Consider the following 20,875-nt stretch of genomic DNA (forward strand, 5'->3'; position numbering starts at 1 on the left):
GGAGACCAACAAAACTTCAAGACAAGAAGCTTGCACCACTCACGTAGGCTGCAGGCATCCTTCTGTTCTCCCGAAGGAGAGGAGACACTGAGGCCTCCCCAGTCGGATCTTAGAAGCCCAGGCATAATTAGTAAGCATGGTGGGTTCCGTGCTCCAGATGGAGACTCAGCCAGAGTGAGAGAGAGACATGGGGAGACCAGTATTTCGAGAAACTGATCCCAATTCTTTATTTTCAAGAGTCTGTTTTTATACACTGAGATGTTATACAAAAGTCACGTGGGGACAGCAGTCCTGACTTTTATTAAAGTCAGGTGCTTCACACAAATGTATACAGAGGTCTTAGGAGTGTTACATCATCTTCTGGCCAGGGGGGCCTGCTGACAATTTATGACCCTCTCCTTGTGACAGTGGTCAGTCAACCAGAACACTTTTTTCTCCAAGGGTGATTATTCTTAAAACAGACGCCACCCAAATAAAGTTACATTCCTATAGGGTGAGGGTGTAGTGGGTTTTAGTTAAGGAAAGAATTTACTTAGCCTAAGGTCTAACGTGATTAATATCAAAGGTTAATCCTTATTTCTTCTATATATTCATTAATGTGTGTAAGGGCAGGGGATATGGAGACTTAGCAACAAACATTGGCTCAACAAATGAAAAACCCTTCACCAATACAATTTCTAATCAGCCCATTATACTTATACTAATAGTTTTCTAACTTTTCTAAGGAACCTGTTTTTAGAAGGTTTAAAGCATCTCATGCCTCTCACAGTAGGGAGGCTGTGAGTGATCACATGTGGCGGGACAAGCCTGTCAGGCAGGCTAGAGAACCTTCAGAGGAGTTTGTAGGTTAAAACACTCTTATCACGCCCAGGAATTTTGATTAACTGGAGCTCTAGGTTAACTCCTTCTCCGAAAGAGGTGGTGGGGGACAGCCCCCCGTAAAGTCAGGGGTGTAGATGAGCACAAAGTAGTAAAGTAGGCAGGGTCTGGTTATGGGGGTAGATGCTCGAGGATTTCCAGGGGGACTCCTGAGGCTCGATCCCGCCTTTGCGTATGTCAAGCCTCCTTTCTCATGACCTTTGTCACGGGCAGAATACCTCACTCTGGCCCCCAACAAAGGACAACACATTCTTTAGCATTTATAAAAAGAATGATGAGACGATAAAGTCAAAGTGATCTTCTCGTTCCATGTATCAGCAATTTTAAGTGAATATATACTTATTATTGATAAGTTGTAAATGATATAGGGGTTTATTTTTTTTCATTCCTAAAGTTCAGAACACTGAGATCTTTATTTTTTCAGTGAATTGCTTTGAACAAGCTTGCTTTGACCTTTCAAACTTACTAGTGAATAGTTTCTTGCTTGGCTTAAATGTTTCAGTTACCTAGTGCTTTTCCTAGCATGGTCTGCAACAGGGAAAATCATTAGACTGCATGTCAAGCTCCACTTGCTGTTGTGAGATTCAGTCAACAAATGCCAGGAAGGGGCATCCACAGGCCTTTGGAATTGAAACATATCGACATGCCACATAAAGGTGAAGTGATAGATCTGGGTGACTTTTTATCATCTTTTCATCTGTTCTTGAACTGGTCTCAGACAAAATACATTTATGCTCTGATTACTATGATTAAGACTGGTATCAAGATGACCTGCTTTGTAGCTGTCTGACCAGGAAAACACATTCTATTCAATCTGTAGCTCATAAAATAACTTTCCATAAAAATAAAAGAATGAATGCCTTTATACTTGATTTGTCTCTTACATCTTTAAGATCTAATTCCCCTTCTATAAGGAGTAAAGCAAAATTTTGACTAAAATCTGTGAAAGGTAGACTTGCTACATTTAAAACAAGATTCCTTTTGTATCAGTTCAGTACAGTTCAGTCACTCAGTCATGTCTGACTCTTTGCAACCCCATGAATTACACCACATTAGGCCTCCTTGTTCATCAGCAACTCTCAGAGTTCACTCAAACTTGTGTCCATCGAGTCGGTGATGCCATCCAGCCATCTCATCCTCTATCATCCCCTTCTCCTCATGCCCCCAAGCCCTCCCAGCATCAGGGGCTTTTCCAATGAGTCAACACTTCGCATGAGGTAGCCAAATTATTGGAGTTTCAGCTTCAGCATCAGTCCTGCCAATGAACACCCAGGACTGGTCTCCTTTAGGATGGACTGGTTGGATCTCCTTGCAGTCTAAGGGACTCTCAAGAGTCTTCTCCAACACCACAGTTCAAAAGCATCAATTCTTCGACGTTCAGCTTTCTTCACAATCCAACTCTCATATCCATAAATGACCACTGGAAAAACCATAGCCTTGACTAGATGGATCTTTGTTGGCAAAGTAATGTCTCTGCTTTTTAATATGTTATCTAGTTGGTCACTTCAAGGCTGTATATTGTCACCCTGTTTATTTAACTTATATGCAGAGTACATCATGAGAAACGCTGGACTGGAAGAAGCACTAGCTGGAATCAAGATTGCTGGGAGAAATATCAATAACCTAAGATATGCAGATGACACCACCCTTATGGCAGAAAGTGAAGAGGAACTAAAAAGCCTCCTGATGAAAGTGAAAGTGTAGAGTGAAAAAGTTGGCTTAAAGCTCAAGATTCAGAAAACGAAGATCATGGCATCCGGTCCCATCACTTCATGGGAAATAGATGGGGAAACAGTAGAAACAGTGTCAGACTTTATTTTTGGGGCTCCAAAATCACTGCAGATGGTGACTGCAGCCATGAAATTAAAAGACTCTTACTCTTTGGAAGGAAAGTTATGACCAATCTAGAGAGCATATTCAAAAACAGAGACATTTCTTTGCCAACAAAGGTCCGTCTAGGCACGGCTATGGTTTTTCCTGTGGTCATGTAGGGATGTGAGAGTTGGATTGTGAAGAAGGCTGAGCGCCGAAGAATTGATGGTTTTGAACTGTGGTGTTGGAGAAGACTCTTGAGAGTCCCTTGGACTGCAAGGAGATCCAACTAGTCCATTCTGAAGGAGATCAGCCCTGGAATTTCTTTGGAAGGAATGATGGTAAAGCTGAAACTCCAGTACTTTGGCCATGCGAAGAGCTGACTCATTGGAAAAGACTCTGATGCTGGGAGGGATTGGGGGCAGGAGGAGAAGGGGACAATAGAGGATGAGGTGGCTGGATGGCATCACTGACTGGATGGACGTGAGTCTGAGTGAACTCCGGGAGTTGACAATGGACAGGGAGGCTTGGCGTGCTGCAATTCATGGGGTCGCAAAGAGTCGGACACGACTGTGCAACTGAAGTGAAATGAACTGAGGTTGCTCACAACTTTCCTTCCAAGGAGTAACTTTTAATTTCATGGCCACAATCACCATCTGCAGTGATTTTGGAGCCCCCCAAAATAAAGTCTAACACTGTTTCCACTATTTCCCCATCTATTTCCCATGAAGTGATGGAACCAGATGCCATTTGTATAGATTTTTGAAATTAGCTTTCATCTAAAGTGCCTTAAATTGACTATTCACTTTTCTAATAATGTTTTAGAAATCAATCACTTTTTATTTTAAAATATTATTCATGTGACATAATGTAGTAGGAAATATAATCAAATGGTTGTTTTTTCTGTCCATTCAGTAAATGTTTACAATCTAGAAAAACAAGTTGAAGGGTATGAGTGGTGTGCTGATTTAGGAGAAGAGATTGGGAGGTTCTCCTTGCTAAGTAGTAGATATTCAACACCATAGCAGCAGTTAATGATATGGTAAAGTCCATGGAGAAGATCACATAGAAAATGAAATAAATCTTTTCATGTGTTTGTTAGACATATTTATGTCTTCTGTGGAGAAATGTCTGTTTAGTTCTTTGGCCCATTTTTTGATTGGGTCATTTATTTTTCTGGAATTGAGCTGTAGGAGTTGCTTGTGTATTTTTGAGATTAGTTGTTTGTCAGTTGCTTCATTTGCTATTATTTCCTCCCATTCTGAAGGCTGTCTTTTCACCTTGCTTATAGTTTCCTTTGTTGTGCAGAAGCTTTTAAGTTTAACTAGGTCCCATTTGTTTAGTTTTGTATTTCCAATATTCTGGGAGGTGGGTCATAGAAGATCCTGCTGTGATTTATGTCAGAGAGTGTTTTGCCTATGTTCTCCTCTAGGAGTTTTATAGTTTCTGGTCTTACATTTAGATCTTTAATCCATTTTGAGTTTATTTTTGTGTATGGTGTTAGAAAGTGTTCTAGTTTCATTCTTTTACAAGTGGTTGACCAGTTTTCCTAGCACCACTTGTAGGTACCATTTCACGCCAGTCAGAATGGCTGTGATCCAAAAGTCTACAAACAATAAATGCTGGAGAGGGTGTGGAGAAAAGGGAACACTTTTACACTGTTGGTGGGAATGCAAACTAGTACAGCCACTATGGAGAACAGTGTGGAGATTCCTTAAAAAACTGGAAATAGAACTGCCTTATGACCCAGCAATCCCACTGCTGGCCATACACACTGAGGAAATCAGAATTGAAAGAGACACGTGTACCCCAATGTTCATTGCAGCACTGTTTATAATAGCCAGGACGTGGAAGCAATCTAGATGTCCATCAGCAGATGAATGGATAATAAAGCTGTGGTACATATACACAATGGAGTATTACTCAGCCATTAAAAAGAATACATTTGAATCAGTTCTAATGAGGTGGATGAAACTGGAGCCTATTATACAGAGTGAAGTAAGCCAGAAAGAAAAACACCAATACAGTATACTAACCCGTGTATATGGAATTTAGAAAGATGGTAACAATAACCCTGTATACGAGACAGCAAAAGAGACACGGATGTATAGAACAGTCTTTTGGACTCTGTGGGAGAGGGAGAGGGTGGGATGATTTGGGAGAATGGCATTGAAACATGTATAATATCATATATGAAACGAGTCGCCAGTCCAGGTTTGATGCACGATACTGGATGCTTGGGGCTGGTGCACTGGGACGACCCAGAGGGATGGTATGGGGAGGGAGGAGGGAGGAGGGTTCAGGATGGGGAACACATGTATACCTGTGGCAGATTCATGTTGATACATGGCAAAACCAATACAATATTGTAAAGTTAAAAAAAATTAAAAAAAAATCACAAACATACAAAAAAAATGAAAATGAAATAAAATGAGAAGATCCATCCAGATGAAATTAATATAAAGAATAATACACACAAATAGAAGTAATTACTGGACTTTGATGGTCACTGAAATGCATGAATTCAGAGAACATTTTCTCTTATGTTTGGATTTCCCATCACTTTTCCAATTGTGTGGCTTTCAGCTAGTGTATTTATCTTTATGGACACAATTGTGAGCACACTGTTCTTTTTGGTAATTATAAATTATTATAAAAATTAAAAATAAATATGGATTCAAAGAATAACTTTTTAAAAAGGACACTTTTATATTAAGTGTCTCAACCACCCAGGAACTGGTTTTGAAAACATGGACGGGGAGCTGGCTTTGAAAAAAGAGAGGTGAGCTGTGGGACTCAGGTAAGTCTCTATTCTTCTGTTTCTTTGTCTGTAAAATGGGGATATAATGGCATCTATCCTTTAGATGTCAAAAGTGTAGTACAAATAAATTCATGTAAAATACTTAGCATGTACTAAGCACTACATCAATAGTCTTTCCAAATGCCTTATTTTAACTCTATTCTATTAGAAGTATCATTGAAGAATCTCAGTAATAGCGTTTTATTCTTTTACCATACTTGCTGTGGCTTTCACACTTTTTTTGCTGCAGTGCTCCCTTGTTATTCCTGTTCATCCTCTTCATTCTTTTAATGTATTATTTCTTGCCTAGTTTGATTTGCCAATGGCACTTTTATCTTCAGGGACTGCTGCTTCCTTTCTAGTCTACCTTTTTCTTCATCCCCTTGCTACTATCTCTAGGCTCTCATCTGCTTTCACTCAAATCTGCATTCTTTTAGGACTTACAACCTCTGAGGCATGTTTAGTGTTTGACAGATTCTTGTTCAGCAGCTAAAGCCCTTCAGAGGAAAAGTAACATATAAATGAGGTGAGACTGGGACATTACTTTAGTGATGTGACTAGATTTTTTTTTTCAATACACATGCTAGAACTTATATTTTCAAGTAAGTGTTGTTATAGTCAAAGTAGTCACTGTGGGAATTCATTTATTTGTCTATAAGTATATAATTTTTATTAATAATATGGGTCTCAGGCAGTAAGTGTATTGTGATTTGGAAAGTTTATTGTGTTGCCGAATTCAGAGGCAGCCTTTCAACCTTCACACTCCATCAACTGCCTCATGGTTCCACTTCCCAAATTCTCCATCACAGTGGCTAGTCATTATAATCACCCTCTCACATTTAAGCTCAACTGTATTCCTCCTTGCTACATATTACATACTTGGAAAAAATCCCAACTCCAGTTAAATCTAACTTTCTGCAACCTCAAATAGAACCTTAATGTTCTTCAAGAATCATATTACATTTCCCAAGTCCATTCATTCTCCCACTCTCATAAATTGCTATTTCATATTTCTACTCTCCTTAAACTTTGAAAATTTCCTCCTCCCATTGTTACATTCACCTGAAAGAAAATGGAAAATAGAAAACTCCCATAATCCATGCCACTGCATGGACCCAACTACATACTACAGAACTGTTCCTGTTTGCGCATGTTCTTATCTAACACCAACTCTTCTACTTGTCCACTAGATCCCATCCCCAGTCACCTACTCAAGGACATCACCCTGCAATTCATGCCTCTTTTTCCTGTATCACCCAGTTTCTACTTTCTACTGTATCATTGCCATTAGCATTTAAGAAACACTGTTATTTCTCTCATTCGTAAAATGAGAGATCTTATTCTATGTCTCCCTCTAGCAACTGCTCCACTCATTTTAATTCTCTATAGCAAATCACCTCCTAAATAGAAACTGTCCACACTGCCATTCTCTGTTGAGCCCATTGCAGTCAGGCTTTTGTCACCATTGTTCCACAAAAAGTTCTTTCAGGATCACCAATGGTCTTCACATTGATAAATCCAATGTTCAATTCTCAGTTCCAACCTTATCTGACTTATTAGCAGTAATGGGTATAGTTGATCACTCTCTCTTGCTTGGCTTCCAGGACCTCACACTCTTCCAATCATTGACCTCTTTTTATGTCCTTTACCAATTTCTCTCATTATCCCAACTTCTAGAGAGCTTGAGGTCAATCCTTGGTCTTAGTCACTCCTGCATCTATTGAACCTTGAGGCACTTTTTGGTAATCTCATCCATTATTTAAATAGTTTTTGTATGTTGATGTATATAAAATCATCTAATCAAACTTCTCCCTTTTCAGACCTACACATACAACTGTTTACCCACTGTGTCTATTAGGGTGTCTAATAGGCTTCACACCCTTCAGTTCAGTTCAGTCGCTCAGTCGTGTCCAACTTTTGCGACCCCATGAATCACAGCACGCCAGGCATCCTTGTCCATCACCAACTCCTGGAGTTCACCCAAACTCACGTGCATAGAGTCGGTGATGCCATCCAGCCATCTCATCCTCTGCCGTCCCCTTCTCCTCCTTCCCCCAATCCCTGCCAGAATCAGGGTCTTTTCCAATGAGTCAACTCTTCGCATGAGGTGGCCAAAGTACTGGAGTTTCAGCTTCAGCATCATTCCTTCCAAAGAACACGCAGGACTGATCTCCTTTAGGATGAACTGGTTGGATCTCCTTGCAGTTCAAGGGACTCTCAAGAGTCTTCTCCAACACCACAGTTCTAAAGGATCAATTCTTCAGTGCTCAGCTTTCTTCACAGTCCAACTCTCACATCCATACATGACCAGTGGAAAAACCATAGCCTTGACAAGATGGACCTTTGTTGGCGAAGTAATATCTTGGCTTTTCAATATGCTATCTAGGTTGGTCATAACTTTCCTTCCAAGGAGTAAGCATCTTTTAATTTTATGGCTGCAATCATCATCCGTAGTCATTTTGGAGCCCAAAAAATAAAGTCTGACACTGTTTCCACTGTTTCCCCATCTACTTCCCATGGAGTGATGCGACCAGATGCCATGATCTTCGTTTTCTGAATCTTGAGCTTTAAGCCAACTTTTTCACTCTCCTCTTTCACTTTCATCAAGAGGCTTTTTAGTTCCTCTTCACTTTCTGCCATAAGGGTGGTGTCATCTGCATATCTGAGGTTATTGATATTTCTCCTAGCAATCTTGATTCCAGCTTGTGCTTCTTCCAGCCCAGCATTTCTCATGATGTACTGTGCATATAAGTTAACAGACCCCAAATCAAATTCCTGTTATCATCCCTCAAACCTGTTCTCACATTTTCCCCTTATCTTAGTAAAGAACAACTCCATCTTTCCAATTGTCCAAGCTAAAGATCTGTCATCCTTATTCTTCTCTTTTCCCCATGCTGCTGCTGCTAAGTCACTTCACTCATGTCTAACTCTGTGCGACCCCATAGACAGAAGCCTACCAGGCTCCCCTGTCCATGGGATTCTCTAGGCAAGAACACTGGAGTGGGTTGCCACTTCCTTCTCCAATGCACGAAAGTGAAAAGTGAAAGTGAAATTGCTCAGTCATGTCCAACTCTTTGCTACTCCATGGACTGCAGCCTACCAGGCTCCTCCACCCATGGAATTTTCCAGGCAAGAGTACTGGAGTGGGGTGCCATTGCCTTCTCTACCTTTCCCCATGTCCCACATCTTATTTATTTACAAGTCCTGTCAACAGTACTTTCAAAATATATCTGGAATGCAAACATTTCTCACCACCTCTACTGCCACTGTCCTGGTCCAAATTATTACTGTATTTTTCTGGATTACTACAATGCTGGTCCAAACTATTACTGTTTTTCTGGATTACTACAATAGTCTTTCCCTGCTTCCACTTTTGCTCACCTCCTTGCAGTGTCTAGTTGCAAAACAGCAACCAGAGCAATCCTGTTAAATACAAGTCAGATCACCTAACTTGTTATCTCAAACACTGTAATTTCTCAGAGTTAAATTCAAATCTGTTACAATGACCCATAAGGCCTTACTATATATGATTGCCGTTTTACCCTCTGAATTCATTTCCAGCCCCTCACCCCCTTGCTCACTTCAGGTCAGCCACAGGGGTCTCATTTCTGAAACCTTCCAGTCATTTTTCCTCCTTCAGAGCCTCTTCACTTGCTGGTCTCTCTACTCATAATATTCTTCTCACAGACATTCACGTGACTCACTCCCTCACTTTATTCAAGTCTTTCAATGCTGTTTTCTCTTGTACTTTTTCTGAATTATTATTTATCACCATTTCACATATATTTTACTTATGTTGTTAAAAGTCTGTCCCCTCCTCCAAATCATAATGTAAGTTCATGAGGCAAAAATTTTGGTTGATTTGTTCATTGTGTCTACAGGACCTAGAATGGGGCTGAGCACATAAAACATGCTCAATGCATTATGTTGCATAAACAGTTTCTGGCTTAAAGGCCCTCAGCAGACAACCATTCACATTCTGTAATATGGCATACTTATCTGGGGATTCTAGGAGCAATAATGCTGATTTTAAACAACAAACAAATAACTTGGAAGTAAGGTAAACAAAATAACAAAATGGAATTCCAAAGGGAATGAGATTGCAAAGATGAGAAGTTGAGGAACAAAGGGAAGAATAAGGCAGTGAGAGATGAACAGCATGAGCCCTTTGACGGGGATGCCCCTAATGCCATCATCACACCCCTAAGGCCCCGAGGTCCGTCGTGTATTTTCTAAATGTCCACCTGCACTGAAGTGAATGTGGTCCAGTTTGACAGTTGAGTGGGACCAGGAATGCACTGATTAAGTTAGAAGATGTCTTAGAACATATCACAGCATCCACTTGGATATGAGGATTTCCTACTATTAGTTGCATTGGGATACAGACTCTCCTACCATGCAATGTAGTAGTTGTGAAGAAACCACTGAAAGAGTTACAGAGGATACAGACGTTCTCTTATGATACCATTGTACAGTTAGTGGAGAAATCGCACCACTTTGGATTTGTCTTTAAATTCAAAGCCTTGAAAGCCTATTAAAGTCTCCATTTGCAGGAAGAATAATAATTAGGAACCCATATGGATATCACCAAGTACAAATCTGATGATGAAGGAGGTGGCATTTGATTGATGTGTGAGTACAGGCTCAACAACAGTCTGTCTTCTGCCAGCTGATGGTGAGTACAGCAAGCTTGTTCTGTATGACTCAATTTTGGCCTCACACTACTAGATTCCTTCAGTGCCTAACACCTCATCTTCTGTCTCTGGGTGAGTGGTAGCAATCCTCAAGAATCTTAGATTCTGGGCAAAATGTCCAACATCATTGCAGTGGAAAGTAGGGAGGTAGGGGACCAAAAACCCTGTTCACCTGATGAGACTAATAAACTCATTCGAGCCAGGTATCGTGGATACAGCAATGAATGATATACAACCCCTGCACTCAAAAGCTCAAACTCTCATGGGGATTGGATTGGGGATATATAATCATATAAATAAGCCATAATATAATGTGTTAGGCTTCCCTGGTGGCTCAGATAATAAAGAATCCATCTACAATGTGGGAGACCCGGGTTCAGTCCTTGGGTTGGAAAGATCCCCTGGAGAAGGGAATGGCAACCCACTCCAGTATTCTTGCCTGGGAAATCTCATGGACAGAGGAGCCTGGTGGGCTACTGTCCATGGGGTTACAAAGAGTTGGGACATGACTGAGCAACTAATACATAACATGTTTAGTGCATTGTAAAAGTAAAAGATGCTGTAAAAGAATATCAAGGAAGGAAATCTAGACTGAGTGGGATCAGATAAATCTTTCAGGAGGTGATGCCTGAACCAAGGCCCAAAGAATAAGTAGGAAAATACTATAATAGGAGAAGGAGCATTTTTGGCAGAGAAGATTATGAGCGAAGGAATGAAGGTGAATCACGGCATGGTGTGTTCTGAGGAACTATAAACCATTCATGGTTGCTGGCTAATGAAGTTTGAGTTAGTCAGTAGTGGGTCATGAAGCTGGAGAAGCAAGGGAGAGCCAGATCTTGGAGGCCCTCTGTCCCAGCTTAAGGACTTTCCCTTGTAAAAATGGGTGCAGGAGAACAGGGGGCAGTGGATATGAGCATGGAAATAACATAGTCAGCATTTCAGAAACTTTCCCTCACCAGAGAATGTAGGCTGCATTGAAAATGGCAAGATTGGAGACAGGAAAAAGAGCAGGGAAATAGTGATTGTAACTCAGGAGAAATGATGATATTTAAACTAGGAAGATGAGAATGAGGATGGAGAGAAGAGCTGAAGAAACACGCCAAAGCTAAAATAGGTAGGTCTTAAATGTTTACCAGGGGGAAAGGGAGGAGGGATAAATTGGGACATTGAAATTGACTTTTACACACTACAATATATAGGGTTGGGCAAAAGGTTCCAGAAAAACCCGAATGAACTTTTTGGCCAGCCCAATAAAATACCTACTGTCTAGCACAGGGAACTCTACTCAATACTCTGTAATGACCTATATGGGAAAGAATCTTAAAAAAGAGTGGATATGTGTATATGTATCACTAATTCACTTTGCTGTACAGTAGAAACTAGTACAATGTTGTTAATCAACTATACTCCAATAAATTTTTTTTACATTAGTAGGTCACCAATGACTGACTGGATGTTGGGATGAGGAAAAAAGGAAGAAGCAAGGATAATTTCTAGCTTGGATATCTGCATGAAAGGGGGTATCATACTTTCAAACAGGAAGTAAAGGAAGAGGAGCCACTTATGAGAGAAGGTACTGAGAATTACTGGACTGGCATTAGTGGCTTGCCACCTCTTAATTTGTTAGAGCAGCTGACTTTAGGGGTCAATGGAAGCTGAAAGTTGAATGTAAAGCTAAATTGCAAAAGCCAAAGAGGGGCTATGTATTAAAAGATGGAGCACAGTTCTAGGAATCAAAGACCAGAGATGTGAACCCAATAGATGGCATGTGAGGAGAGGTACATAAAATTGCACTCTGACTTATAAGGCACGAAGTTAAACTGGCTGAGGTTAAAGCACCAGGAACAGAATAGTCAGTGATATGTGCTTTGAAACTTCTTTGTAAGCATGTTTTCAGCTATATGGAACAGAAAATCCTATCCCAAACGGTGTAAATTGTGAAGACAATGTCTTAACTCACAGAACAAGAAGTGCAAGGTTGAGTGGCTCCAGGGTTTTGTTTTGCCTTATCTTCAGTGTTTCAAAGAAAAATTCAACGACAAGTTTCATCCCATCTTTGTGCTCTGCCATCCTCAAAGTGTCAGTTTTCTACTCATTTATTCTTCTCACTATCATAAGATGAATATTATAGTTGCAGCCATAACATCTAGACGTAACCATGACCAGTGGAAGCAGAGACCATATGTTCTTGAGGCTATCTTTCTAAAGTAAGGAAACTATTTCCAGAAAGCCCCAATGAAACATCCTCTCATATCTCATTGATGAGAATCGAGTAATATATCCATACCTCAAACACTGACAAGGAAAAGGAATTTATTATGATTGATTCAGACTAATAATGATTCATGACCTCAGCAGGTGATATGATGGTGGAGATGGTTTCATGGATGTATACATATGTCAAAACATAATAAATTGCACCCCTTAAATATGCACATTTATAAAAAAAATATATAAATATTTTGATTATTCTTCAATAAAAAGTTTTTGAAAAATATTTCCATTGTCAAAAATTGTAGAAATAGCATACAATGTTTGAGATTTTTCTAACCTCGGAGGCTGGAAATGCACACTCATAGATTAGAAGTTTAGAGAAGACTTGAGTATATAAACCTACTTCAGTTCAGTTCAGTTCAGCCACTCAGTCATGTTCGACTCTTTGCAACCCCATGGACTACAGCACGCCAGGCCTCTCTATCCATCACCAACTCCTGGAGTTTACTCAGAGTCATGTCCATTCAGTCGGTGCTGCTATCCAACTATCTCATCCTTTGTCATCCCCTTTTCCTCCCACCTTCAACCTTTCCCAACATCAGGGTCTTTTCAAATGAGTCAGTTTTTTGCATCAGGTGGCCAAAGTATTGGAGTTTCAGCTTCAAAATCAGTCCTTCCAATGCATATTCGGGACTGATCTCCTTTAGAATGGACTGGTTGGATCTCCTTGCAGTCCAAGGGACTCTCAAGAGTCTTCTCCAACACCACAGTTCAAAAACATCGCTTCTTCAGTGCTCAGCTTTCTTTATACTCCAACTCTCACATCTATACATGACTACTGGAAAAACCATAGCTTTGACTAGACAGACCTTTGTTGGTAAAGTAATGTCTCTGCTTTTTAATATGCTGTCTAGGTTGGTCATACCTTTTCTTCCAAGGAGCAAGTGTCTTTTCATTACATGGCTACAGCCACCATCTGCAGTGATTTTGGAGCTCCCAAAAATAAAGTCACTGTTTCCATTGTTTCCCCATCTATTTCCCATGAAGTGATGGGACCAGATGCCATGATCTTAGTTTTCTGAATCTTGAGCTTTAAGCCAACTTTTTCACTCTCCTCTTTCACTTTCATCAAGAGGCTCTTTAGTTTTTCACTTTCTGCCACAAGGGTGGTGTTATCTGCATATCTGAGGTTATTGATATTTCTCCTGACAATCTTGATTCCAGCTTGTGCTTCTTCCAGCCCAGCGTTTCTCATGATGTACTCTGCATATAAGTTAAATAAGCAGGGTGACAATATACAGCCTTGACGTACTCCTTTTCCTATTTGGAACCAGTCTGTTGTTCCATGTCCAGTTCTAACTGTTGCTTCCTCACCTTCATACAGATTTCTCAAGAGGCAGGTCAGGTGGTCTGCTATTCCCATCTCTTTCAGAATTTTCCACAGTTTGTTGTGATCCACACAGTCAAAGGCTTTGGCATAGTCAATAAAGCAGAAGTAGATATTTTTCTGGAACTCTCTGGAGTTTTCGATAATCCAGCAGATGTTGGCAATTTGATCTCTGGTTCCTCTGCCTTTTCTAAAACCAGCTTGAACATCTGGAAGTTCACGGTTCACATATTGTTGAAGTCTGGCTTGGAGAATTTTGAGTATTACTTTGCTAGCGTGTGAGATGAGTGCAATTGTGTGGTAGTTTGAGCATTCTTTGGCACTGCCTTTCTTTGGGATTGGAATGAAAACTGACCTTTTCCAGTCTGGTGGCTACTGCTGAGTTTTCCAAATTTGCTGGCATATTGAGTGAAGCACTTTCATGGCATCATCTTTTAGATTTGAAATAGGTCAACTGGAATTCCATCACCTCCACTAGCTTTGTTCATAGTGAAACTTCCTAAGGCCCACTTGTTCACATTCCAGGATGTCTGGCTCTAGGTGAGTGATCACACCATCATGATTATCTGGGTCATGAAGATCTTTTTTGTGTTGTTCTACTGTGTGTCCTTGCCACCTCTTAATATCTTCTGCTTCTGTTAAGTCCACACCATTTCTCTCCTTTATTGTGCCCATTTTTGCATGAAATGTTCCCTTGGTGTCTCTAATTTTCTTGAAGAGATCTCTAGTCTTTCCCATTCTATTGTTTCCCATTCTACTGGGAAATAGAAATCTCCTTCACCCAACTTTTCTCAAAGTTCTGTCACAATAATATCCTTCCACTGTGTAACAGTTAATATCCCATAGACATTTTGGAAAAAGCTGCCCTGATAATGGTTCTCAAAATGTGGCTCACACACCAGCAGCATCAGCCTCACCTGCAGACTTGTTGCTGCTGCTAAGTCGCTTCAGTCATGTTCGACTCTGTGCGACCCCATAGATGGCAGCCCACTAGGCTCCTCTGTCCCTGGGATTCTCCAGGCAAGAACACTGGGGTGGGTTGCCATTTCTTTCTCCAATGCATGAAAGTGAAAAGTGAAAGTGAAGTCGCTCAGTCGTGCCCAAATCTTAGCGACCCCATGGACTGCAGCCTACCAGGCTCCTCCATCCATGGGATTTTCCAGGCCTGAGTACTGGAGTAGGTTGCCATTGCCTTCTCCGGCAGACTTGTTAGAAATGCAAATTACCAGGCTCTACTTCAAGCCTACTAAATCAGAACTGTGAGGGTGGAGCCCACGAATCTGCATTGTAACAAGCGCTTCAGGTGATTCTGAAGGACACTAAAGTTTGAGAAACCCTCTTTTAGAATGTGACTGATCTCTTGTATTTCTGATAAACTCTGTAAACAATGATAGTATATTTGGAATGAATAAATATGTATACCTGTGGTGGATTCATTTTGATATTTGGCAAAACTAATGCAATTATGTAGAGTTTGAAAATAGAATAAAATTAGAGAAAAAAAAAATGGAATGAATAAATAAATAGATCCTTTTGTTGCTGTTGCTTAATTGCCCAGTCATGTCTGACTCTTTGGGACTTCATGCACTGTAACCTGCCAGGCTCCTCTGTCCGTGGGATTCTCCAGGCAAGAATATTGGAGTGGGTTGCCATTTCCTTCTCCAGGAGATCTTCCTAACCCAGGGATCAAACCCAGGTCTCCTGCAAATCTTCTGCATTGGAAGGCAGATTCTCTACCACTGAACCACCTGGGAAGCCAAAAAAATCCTACCAAGAAAATATTTCTGTTTCATACCCAGCAGGATGACTATAATTAAAAAGACACAAGAGCAGGTGTTGGTGGGGATGTGAAAATTTGGATTCCTCATATGTTAATGGTGGGAACGCAAAATAATGCAGATTGGAAAAGTTTGGCAGTTCCTTATAACTTTAAACTTAGAGTTGGTAAGATGCTGTTCCTATGGATAGATCCAAGAGTACTGAAAATACAGTCACTAAAAAATTTGTTCACAAATGCTCATATCAACATTATTCATAATATCCATTGGTCAAAACAACCCAAAAGTCCATCAATACTAATGAACATATAAAACTGTTAGATCCATGCAATGGAATATCATTTGGCCACAAAAAGGAATGAAGCTCTGATATGTGCTACAATGTGGCTTGACTTTGAAAAGATGCTAAATGAAAGAAGCCAGTCATAAAACCCCAATATTATATGATTCCATTTATATGAAATGTCCAGAATAGGTAAATATGTAGACACAAAAGGTATATTAGCAGTTGTGAGGCACTGAAAAGAAGGGGATATTATGGAGTGACTGCTAGTGGGACAAGGTTTGTTTTGAGGGTGATGTAATTGTTCTAAAAATTACATAATGGTGATGAATGTACAACTCTGTAAATATACTGAAACCACTGAATTAAACACCATAAAAGGGCAAATTTTATTGTATGCAAATTATATCTCAAAGATAACATTAAAAATGTAATTTCAGCTACCTTTGCTCTTAAGTTCAAATTGTTTCTCTGCACTGTGTTTTGCAATATCTGGATAACATGCTGATGATAGTTATCTGTAGTGAATTTTCAAAAATGAAACCATATGAAATGTCTGTGTTGCTTAATGCTCTGTTGAGATCTGGAATTTGATTCTTCTACTTCCTCAAGTGAATTTCCCCCTTTTTTAGTTGCCAGGGTGTGTGTATGTGTGTGTGTGTGTGTGTGTGTGTGTGTGTATAAAACATGATGAAAAAATTTTAAAAACGTAAATAAATAATATGGTTGGGTTGCTATTTCCTTCTCCAGGAGATGCTCCCAACCCACAAATTGAACCCATATCTACTATGTCTCCTGCATTGGCAGGTGGATTCTTTACCACTGAGCCACCAGGGAAGCCCTTAGTTTGTGGTAATTTGTTACAACAGCCACAGGAAACTAATGCACTGTCTTTTTGATTTTGTGAACTTATGCTTTGGCTCAATAAGTCATAGCCTATGTGCCCTAAACTTCTAGGAGCCAGCAAAATTACAGCAAGTAATTCTCATATCCTGATATGAAGCAAGCCTGGTATTAGATCATTTACATTTATCTTGAATATACATCTAGTATTATTTTTTCAAATATGTCCATCTATGGTATTTAATAGTATATTAACTCATATTATTAAAGTCATAGTAGCTTTTTGTCATTATATAATACCTCAAACAATGGCTATTGAAAGTAATAATATTATGTAAGTTTACAAATACATTTTTAATTTAAATTTATTGTTGTAAAATGAACATATAAAACTTACAATTTAAATCATTTTAAAATACATAATTCAGTGGCATTAAGTGCATTCATAATGTAGTATAACCATCATTACTATCTAGTTCCAGCAGTTGTTATCATCCCAAAAGTAAGCCCCATACCCATTAAGCAGTAACTCCATAATATACCCTCCCTACAGCTCCTAAAAATCCCCAATATGCATTCTGTCTCTAAGGATTTGCTTATTCTGGATATTTAATTTAAATAGAATTATACAATATGTGTCATTTTGTTTTCAGTTTATTTTAATTAGTATGTTTTCAAAGTTCATCCATATTGCAGTACAAATCACCACCTCATTCCTTTTCATGGATGAATAATATTCCATTGTATGGACTTACCACATTTATTTATCCATTCATTCACTGATGCATGTTTGGGTTGAGTCCATGTTTTGAGTAGTGAATTTGAATAGTGTTGCTATGAACATAGGTATACATGTCTTTGACTATCTGCCTTCAATTCTTTGGGGTATTTATATAGGAATAGAGTTGCTGATTTCTATGGATTCCCTTCTTGGATCACAGCTTTTTCAAGGTGAAGGAGCTTGTGAAACTCAATGAAGCTGCCAGCTGTGCTGTGCAGAGCCACCCAAGTTGGACAGGACATAGTGAAGAGCTCTGACAAAATGTGGTTACTGGAGGAGGAATGGAAACCCACTACAGTATTCTTCCCTGGAGGACCCCATGAACAGTATAAATGGCATAAAGATATGACAGCAGAAGATGAGCCCTCAAGTTTGAAAGGTGTCCAATATGCTTCTGGGGAAGAGCGGAGGGCAATTACTAATATTAATAGCATCAGTAAGAATTAAGTGGCTGTATCAAAGCAGGAACAATGCTCAGCTGTGGATATGTCTGATGGTGAAAGTAAACTCCAGTGGAACCTGGAATATTAGGTTCATGAATCAAGGTAAATTGGATGTGGTCAAGAGGAGATGGCAAGAGTGAACATCAACACTTTAGGAATCAGTGAACTAAAATGGATGGAAATGGGTAAATTTAATTCAGATGACCATTAGATCTATGACTGTGGGCAAGAATCCCTTAGAAGAAATGGTATAGCCCTCATAGTCAACAAGAGTCCGAAATGAAGTACTTGGGTGAAATCTCAAAAACACAATGATCTCAGCTTGTATCCAAGGCAAATCATTCAATATTACAGTAACCCAAGTCTATGCCCCAACAGCTGATGTTGAAGAAGCTGAAGTTGACCAGTTCTATGAAGACCTAAAACACTTTTTAGAACTATCACAAAAGATGTCCTTTTCATCATAGGGTATTGGAAAGCAAAAGTAGGACGTCAAGAGATACCCAGAATAACAGGCAAGTTTGGCCTTGGAGTACAAAATGAAGCAGAGTAAAGGCTAACAGAGTTTTTTCAAGAGAACACACTGGTCATAGCAAACATCATCTCCCAATAACCCAAGAGATGACTCTATACATGGAAATCACCAGATGGTCAGCACAGAAATCAGGCTGATTATGTTCTTTGCAGGCGAAAATGGAGAAGCTCTCTAACAGTCATCAGAAACAAGACCTGGAGCTGATTGTGGCTAAGATCATGAACTCCTTGTTGCAAAATTCAGGCTTAAATTGAAGAATATAGGGAAAACCAGTAGGCCATCAGATATGACCTAAATCAAATCCTTTATGACTATACAGTGGAGGTGATGAATAGATTCAAGGGATTAGATCTGGTAGACACAGTGCCTGAAGAACTGTGGATGGAAGTTTGTAACATTATACAGGAGGCAGTAGCCAAAACTATTCCAAAGAAAAAGAAATGCAAGAAGGCAAAGCTGTTGCCTGAGGAGGCTTTATAAATAGCTGAGAAAAGAAGAGAAGTGAAAGGCAAGGGAGAAAGGGAAAGATACACCCAACTGAATGCAGAGTTCCAGAGAATAGCAAGGAGAGATAAAAAGAAAAGTCTTCTTAAATGAACAATGAAAAGAAATAGAGGAAAACAATAGAATAAGAAAGACTAGAAATCTTTTCAAGAAAACTGGAGATATCAAGGGAACATTTCATACAAGGATGGGCACAATAAAGAACAGAAACAGTAAGGACCTAGCAGAAGCAGAAGAGACTACGAAGAGGTGGCAAGTATACAAAGAACTATACAAAATAGGTCTTAATGACCCAGATAACCACAATGGTGTGCTCACTCACCTAGAGCCAGACATCCTGGAGTATGACATCAAGTGAGGCTTAGGGAGCATTACTATGAACAAAGTGAAGAAGACAGAATTAACAGTTGAGCTATTTTGAATCCTAAAAGATGATGCTATGAAAGTTCTGCACTCAGTATGCCAGCAAATTTGGAAAACTCAGCAGTGGCCACACTGGAAAAGGTCAGTTTTCATTCTAATCCCAAAGAAAGGCAATGCCAGGATGGTCAAACCACCGCTCAATTGTACTCATTTCACATGCTTGCAAAGTAATGCTCAAAATTCTCCAAGAGATGGGAGTACTGGAATACCTTATCTGTTTCCTGAGAAACCTGTATATGGGTCAAGAAGCAACAGTTAGAACTGAACATGGAACAACTGATTGTTTCAAAATTGAGAAAAGAATAGGACAAGATTGTATATTGTCACCCTGCTTATTTAACTTATATTCAGAGTACATCATGCTAAATGCCAGGCTGGATGAACCACAAGTTGGAATCAAGATTGCCAGGAGAAATATCAGCATCATCAGATATGCAGATGATACCACTCTAATGGAAGAAAGTGAAGGGAAACTAAAGAGCCTCTTGATGAGGGTGAAAGATGAGAGTGAAAAAGCTGGCTTGAAACTCAACATTAAAAATACTAAATCATGGTATCTAGTCCCATCACTTCATGGCAAATAGAAGGAGAAAAACTGCAAGCAAGAATGGATTTTATTTTCTTGGGCTCCAAATTCACTGTGGACAGTGACTGCAGCCATGAAATTAAGATGCTTGCTCAATGGAAGGAAATCTATGACAAACCTAGACAGTGTGTTAAAAAGCAGAGACGTCACTTAGCTGACAAAAATCCATATAGTCAAAGCTATGGCTTTTCTAATAGTCATGTACAGATGTGAGAGTTGGTCCATAAAGAAGGCTGAGCATTGAAAAACTGATGCTTTTGAATTGTGGTGCTGGAGAAGACTCTTGAGAGTCCCTTGGACTGCAAGGAGGTCAAACCAGTCAATCCTAAAGGAAACCAACCATGAATATTCATTGGAAGGACTGATGCTGAAGCTGAAGCTGCAGTACTTCAGCCACCTGATGCAAAGAGCTGACACATAGAAAAGACCCTGATGCTGGGAAAGATTGAAGGCAAAAGGATAAGAGGGAAGCAGAGGATGAGATGGTAGATTGTATCACCAACTTAATGCACATGAATTTGAGCAATTTCTGGGAGATAATGGAAGACAGAGGAGCTTGGCCTGCTACAGTTCATGGGGTCACAGAACGCTGGACACGACTTAGTGACTGAACAGCAACAACAATGTTACTTCTATACTTAACTTGAGAAACTGTAAAAACTGTTTTATACAGTGCCTGAACCATTTTACATTCCCACTAGCAACATACCAAAGTCAATTTCTCCACATCCTAGTCAACACTTATTGCTTTTGTATGTGGGTGTCCTTCACATGAAAAAGAAATAAAACACATGGGGTACAAAATTAATATATAGTAGCCATCATAATCAGTGTGAACTGACATCTCACTGTATTTTGATTTGTATTTTCCTCATGATTAGTGATGCTGAGCATCTTTTCATGTGCTTATTGG

The 20,875-nt window shown here is 39.7% G+C and overlaps 1 long non-coding RNA gene across 1 annotated transcript in view; it reads right to left on the reverse strand.

Moving 5' to 3' along the window:
- The window catches only part of LOC133243082 (uncharacterized), a 112,313-nt gene that overhangs the window by 18,630 nt on the left and 72,808 nt on the right, over positions 1–20,875 (reverse strand). The window lies entirely within an intron of this gene.

This window comes from Bos javanicus, chromosome X, assembly GCF_032452875.1.
Source record: "Bos javanicus breed banteng chromosome X, ARS-OSU_banteng_1.0, whole genome shotgun sequence".
In the NCBI taxonomy this organism is placed as follows: domain Eukaryota; kingdom Metazoa; phylum Chordata; class Mammalia; order Artiodactyla; family Bovidae; genus Bos; species Bos javanicus.